Raw genomic sequence first — 7,094 nt, forward strand, 5'->3', positions numbered from 1 at the left:
GGTTCCACTGAGTGGGGTGTTTAGCACTCATATGCCTGCGCATGCTGGTAGGGGTTAGGCTGGTAGTGGTGGCTCCCCTGCTGATCCTGGCATGGCACACATTGCACACTACAGTCCATCGGTCATCCGCAGTTTCTTTAAAAAACCTCCAGACTTTGGAACATCTAGCCCTGGCCACGGGAGTTTGACTCCGTGAAACAGTTGCTGATCTACTCACTCTGCCCCTGCCTCTCCCTCTGCCCACCCCTCTTCCTCTTCCAACCGGTCCCTCAGGTGAACTTGCCTCCCCCTCAGAAGCATGGTCTTTACTAGGCTTATCCACCCAGCTCGGGTCAGTCACCTCGTCCTCATCCACCAGCTCCTCACTCTCCTCCTCACTTTGAGTTACATGTTCCATGACAACAACCTCACTGTCTGACAAACGGGTCTCATCGTCATTATCAGACACCTCTTCCAACCCCGCTTGCAAGTCCCCACTCTCATCCCCCACTGACTGCGTGAGCTGCATAGTTTGGGCATCAGGACAGATCGACTGCTCCGGTTGCTCTGACTCAGGGAAGGGTTCAAAAAGGGTTCCTAGGAGGGGTCAGGCTGTGGGGAAGGAGGCTGAGCTAATGGAGCAAGGGTTCCACTTCCTTGGGTAGCGTGGGTGGACTGTGCTGAAGACTGGATGGTGGATAAGTTACACTGCTGCTGTTTCAATAACGGTCTACCCTGAGACCCCGTAAGTTGGTCAAAGGATCTAGGGAGTGGACGTCTGCGGTGTGCCACTTCTACCTCCTCAACAGGTGCTGCTGAGTTACCCTGCCCTGAACCATGGCCTCCAGCAACCACATCACTTGGAACCCCACACCCACACCCTCGACCCTTACCCCTGGGGTTCACCATTTTATGGACACTGCACAGTATGGAGCTAAGATAGGCCTTGAGTATGAAATACAGATACATACCTCCCAACTGTCCCGGATCTAGCGGGACAGTCCCGATTTCGGGGCCAAGTCCCGCTGTCCCGGAACGGGCCCCAAGTGTCCCGCTTCCCAAAATGTACCTGGCCCTTTAATTGCGAGCACGCCTGATGAGCAGATGCGGGGCTGTGCACAGCTTCTTCTAGTAGAAGCTGCATTCTGCCTCCGGTCACTAGAGGTCTCTCTCATCCCTTGTGTTCCCGCGCGGAGCAGGAGAGTGACGTCACCAACAGAGCCGAGAGAAGAAGGAGACACTGGAGCAGGCAGAAGCACAGAACCTGAGTGAGTATGTGCTTATTCTTATTTTTAATCAAACAAGGGATGGTGGGGGGAGGTGTTCATCATGGGAGTGCTGGGGGAGGGGAGTCTTTATCTCTCTGCTGTCTGACTGCTCTGCGTTCCGGCCGGGGACGGAGGGGAGAGGCGGTGCAGTCAGAAAGCAGAGTGATCAGCAGTGACCAGGGGTAGGGGGCCGCAGTTACAAGCAGGAGAGGGGGTGAGGGGGGGGGGTGCCGCTGCTGCCACACACTGACCACTGACTGACACTGAAGGCCATCTGACACTCAGCAGCTGCGGCCTTCAGTATCAGTCAGTGGCCGCTGACAGGTCACATGCTCTGTCCCTTTCAAAGCCCTGAGCAGGCAGCTCACATACCTCCCAGCCAGTAGCGAAAATAGGCGGGGGCAAAGTAGGCGGTCGCCCCCAGGCCCACTCAGACAGGGGCCCACTGAGGTCTCAGACAGTTAACGCTGTCTGCAAAAGCTATTGCTTTTGCAGACAGCCTTAACACATGTCTATAGTGGCCCCCAAGAGGGCAACTGCACCTGGGAATAGCGGGCCCCTGCTCCTGAGGGGCCCGCTCAGCTGTCGGATGCCGAGCCCGGCCAGGGCTGGATCTTCTTCCTGCTTCTTCCTCCTACACGCAGCTGCTGCTGGCCCCTCCCCCTCCTCTCCCTCACTGGCTGCAAAACGTATGAGGAGGGAGGACAGCAGCTGGAGGGATCCTTACCGTCTATGGCTGCCAGGGGGGGGGGGGATGTGAAGACGTCCAGCAGCAGCTCTGGAAGTTGTCAGGTACAGAATGAGGACTGTGAGAGGGGAGTGAGGACTGAGAGGAGTGATGACTGTGTGAGGGGAGTGAGGACTGTGAGAGGAGTGATAACTGTGTGAGGACTGAGAGGAGTGATGACTGTGTGATGACTGTGAGAGGGGAGTGAGGACTGTGTGAGGGGAGTGAGGACTGTGAGAGGGGAGTGAGGACTGTGAGAGGAGTGAGGACTGTGAGAGGGGTGAGGGGAGTGAGGACTGAGAGGGGTGAGGACTGTGAGAGGAGTGAGGACTGTGAGAGGAGTGAGGACTGTGAGAGGAGTGAGGACTGTGAGAGGGGAGTGATGACTGTGAGAGGAGTGAGGACTGTGAGGACTGTGAGAGGAGTGATGACTGTGTGAGGACTGTGTGAGGACTGTGTGAGGACTGAGAGGAGTGAGGACTGAGAGGAGTGAGGACTGTGAGAGGGGAGTGAGGACTGTGAGAGGAGTGAGGACTGTGAGAGGAGTGAGGGCTGTGAGGGGAGTGAGGACTGTGAGAGGAGTGAGGACTGTGAGAGGAGTGAGGACTGTGAGAGGAGTGAGGACTGAGAGGGGTGAGGGGAGTGAGGACTGAGAGGGCTGAGGGGAGTGAGGACTGAGAGGGGTGAGGGGAGTGAGGACTGAGAGGGGTGAGGGGAGTGAGGACTGTGAGAGGAGTGAGGACTGTGAGAGGAGTGAGGGGAGTGAGGACTGAGAGGAGTGAGGACTGAGAGGAGTGAGGACTGAGAGGAGTGAGGACTGTGTGAGGAGTGAGGGGAGTGAGGACTGAGAGGGGTGAGGACTGTGGAGGGAGTGACAACACACACACAACCACCCACACCACTGACCAGACACAGCAGCCAGATATATATATATCTATATATATATAGAGGAATGGTCTGTATAGAGTGGTGGTCATCTATGAAGAGGTGGTCTATATAGATATAAAAAATAGATAGATAGGAGATAGATAGATAGATAGATAGATAGATAGATAGATAGATAGATAGGAGATAGATAGATAGATAGATAGATAGGAGATAGATAGATAGATAGATAGATAGATAGATAGATAGATAGGAGATAGATAGATAGATAGATAGATAGATAGATAGATAGATAGATAGATAGGAGATAGATAGATAGAAAGGAGATAGATAGATAGATAGATAGATAGATAGGAGATAGATAGATAGATAATAGATAGATAGATAGATAGATAGATAGATAGATAATAGATAGATAGATAGATAGATAGATAGATAGATAGATAGATAGATAGATAGATAGATAGGAGATGGATATCTAGCAGCTCATCACATATCTTGGATTGTACATACCAGCTCACCCCTTTTAATGTCTAAAAGCCTATTACCTATACCACTATTATTTTTAGGCAAAGATAATCTGGTTAAAAGGGTTCTCCAGAATTTAAAAAAAACATAATTGTTTTGTTCCAAAACAGCACCACCCCTGCTCTTAGGTTGTGTGTGGTATCACAACTTGGCTCTATTCACTTTAGTCGAATACCACACACAAACTGAGGACAAGAGTGGTGCTGTCTGTGGAAGAAGGCAGCTATATTTTTCTAATGTTAAGCCCTTTTACTTTTTTTGTGGTTCTATATTCCAGATGTAGAAGCCTCTTACACGGCTCTGTATCCTTATTCACTATAAGAAATGTAAAAGAATATTCCCTATATTATTATTATTATTATTATTATTATTATTATTATTATTATTATTCAGAAATCCTTGTCACTTGCTGAGGTTTCCTATGGGTAACAATGGTTGGGGGCCCACTCAGACTCACTCGCCCCCCCCCCTAGGCTGAACCCCTAGCTACGCCCCTGCTCCCAGCCCCCGAAACTCTTATCTCCAGCCCAGCGGCACTTGTATTCATCTTCCCCACTGCTGCTGATGACTTCACATGTCTGGGACAGACAGGAGTGAAGAGAGTGCAGGGGCTGCGGGACTGGAGATAGGAGCTGTGGGGGCTGGGAGCTGTGTGTGCGGCTGTGCACATAGCCACTACTGGGGAGAAAGCCACTGCTGTGCTGCCATGTGAGTATCCTTTTTTATTTTTCTGGTACACATCTATCTATCTATCTATCTATCTATCTATCTATCAGATAGATAGATAAATGATTGATAGATAGATAAATGGTTGATAGATAAATGATTGATAGATAGATAAATGATGATAGATAGATAAATGATTGATAGATAGATGATTGATAGGGAAATATAGATAGATAGATAGATAGATAGATAGATAGATAGATAGATAGGAGGGAGATAGATAGATAGGAGGGAGATAGATAGATAGATAGATAGATAGATAGATAGATAGATAGATAGATAAAATACAAATAGTGTACACGTCACTCAAGGAAGAAGATCGGGTGCCGGCAAGCATGCCGGGGGTCCACCAGGCAATGGTGAATATATCTTTCAAAAAGGCTGCAGCACTCCGGAGTGCTGCAGCCTTTTTGATTGATAGATAGATAGATAGATAGATAGATAGATAGATAGATAGATAGATAGATAGATCTACAGACAACAAATGTCAGCAGCACAAGCCATGATGTTGGTGCCAGCAAATTAAATCTTGACCAGACATAGATGTCTATACCATACGGATACTTCACGGCACTCCAACTTCTATATTGCAAAAGAAGTGTTTATTCCATCAACGCGGAAAGCATTAACAAATAGTGCAGCACAGCAAACAGTCACAAACGCGAGGTTTCGGTGAGTCAATCACCATTTTGAAGCGTGACTCGCTAAAACGTCGCGTTTATGACTGATTTAGGGGCGTGTCTTGGGGTTTAGGGGCATGTCTTTGGGTGGGGTTAGGGGCGTGTCCATGTCCCTCTTTCCTCTCAGCCAAAGTTGGGAGGTATGCAGATATGTGGAAAAAAAGTTGTAGTAACCAATGGTTTGGTGGGGCTGTACGGTGCAATCTGGTATGGGCAGTGGCGGTCTTTGGCACCAAGCATCCCAAGCTCTCGCTTGGGGCCCCCAACATCCAAGGGGGCCCCCACGCCCCGCTCTTGTGCTCAAGAGGGCTGGACAGGGCCGCTGCCCCGCTCGCTGCTGCCATCTGAACTGTAACTATGAGCACTCGTAATGAGTGCTCATAGTTACATGCAGCAGCACTGACAGGGCGGGAGCCATTGGCTCCCTTCCTGTCAGTCACTCTTGTGGCTGCAGAAAGTGTTTTCCCTGCGGTCACAAGTGGCCGCTTTGTCCTTCTGGTGCCGGCGCTCCAGTGACATCACTGGAGCATCGGCGCCAGGACAAGGGGAGTGCGGCCTCTTGTGATCGCAGGGAAAACCCTTCCTGCGGCCACAAGAGTGAAGAGAAGAGGAGACGCCCGGACCCAGGTGAGTATAAGTGTGTTTTATTGTGTAATATACTATATGGAAGGGGGAGCACACAGGGGTCTGTTTAACTGGGGGAGCGCACATCGGGGGACTATATAAATGGGGGGACCACACAGGGGGCTATATAACAGGTGGAGCACACAGGGGGGCTATATATAACTGGGGGAGCACACAGGGGGGCAATAGACTACTGGGGCTTCACAGAGGGGTCTATATACTACTGAGTGCAGCACATAGGGGGTCTATATACTACTTGGGGCAGTAGAATGGGGTCTATATACAACTTGGAGAGCACACAGGAGGTCTATATCCAAGTGGGGGAGCACACGGGGGGCTATTTACCACTGGGGGAGCACACAGGGGGTCTATATACTACTGGTGGAGCACACAGTGGTCTATATACTACTGGTGGGGCACACAGGGGGTCTCTATACTACTGGGGGAACATACAGGGGGTCTATATACTACTGGTGAGGCACACAGGTGGTCTATATACTGCTGGGGGCAGCACACAGGGGGTCTATATATAACTGGGGGAGCACACAGGGGTCTGTATACTACTGGGGCAGCACACAAGGGGTCTATATAATACTGGTGGGGCACACAGGGGGTCTATATACTACTGGGAGAACCACACAGAGGGTTTATATACAACTGGAGGAGCACACAGGGGTCTATATCCAAGTGGGGCAGCACACAGGAGGTCTATATCCAAGTGGAGGAGCACAAACGGGGGCTAAATACCCCTGAGGGAGCACACAGGAGGGCTATATACTAGTGGGGGAGCACACAGGGGGTATATACAACTGGGGGTAGCATACAGTGGGTATATACGACTGGGGGCAGCACACAGGGGGTCTATATACAACTGGGGCAGCACACAGGAGGTCTATATACTTCTTGGGGAGCACACGGGGGGCTATATACAACTGGGGGAACACACAGGGGTCTATATACTACTGGGGGAAGCACACAAGGGGTATATACTACTGGGGGGCACGACACAAGGGGTATATACTATTGGGGGCAGCACTCGAGGAGTATATATTACTGGCGGTAGTGCACAAGGGGTATATACCACTGGGGGCAGCACACAGCGGTCTATTGTTGCGGAGCGCGTGTTGAGGGGGGGGGCCCAGACATAACTTCGCTTGGGGCCCCAGAAATGCCAAGACCGCCTCTGGGTATGGGCACCAACTGTACACACTTTCTGTCACCCCTATACAATGAGCAATGGAGTTCTATGCAGGATGCACTACAAATCCCAGCAATAAAGTGTAGTACACACTAGATTGGGGGGGGGGGGGCTTGACGGTGCTATCTGGTATGGGCACCAACTGTCCCACTTTTTGTCACCCCTATACAATGAGGAGTGAAGTTCTATGCAGGATGCACTACAAATCCCAGCAATAAAGTGTAGTACACACTAGTTTAGGGGGGGGCATGATGGTGCTATCTGGTATGGGCATCAACTGTACACACTTTCTGTCACCCCTATACAATGAGCAGTGAAGTTCTATGCAGGATGCACTACAAATCCCAGCAATGCAGTGTAGTACACACTAGTTTAGGGGGTGCTTGACGGTGCTATCTTGTATGGTTATTAACTGTACACACTTTCTGTCACCCCTATACAATGAGCAGTGAAGTTCTATGCAGGATGCACTACAAATC

This window comes from Dendropsophus ebraccatus, chromosome 4, assembly GCF_027789765.1.
Source record: "Dendropsophus ebraccatus isolate aDenEbr1 chromosome 4, aDenEbr1.pat, whole genome shotgun sequence".
In the NCBI taxonomy this organism is placed as follows: domain Eukaryota; kingdom Metazoa; phylum Chordata; class Amphibia; order Anura; family Hylidae; genus Dendropsophus; species Dendropsophus ebraccatus.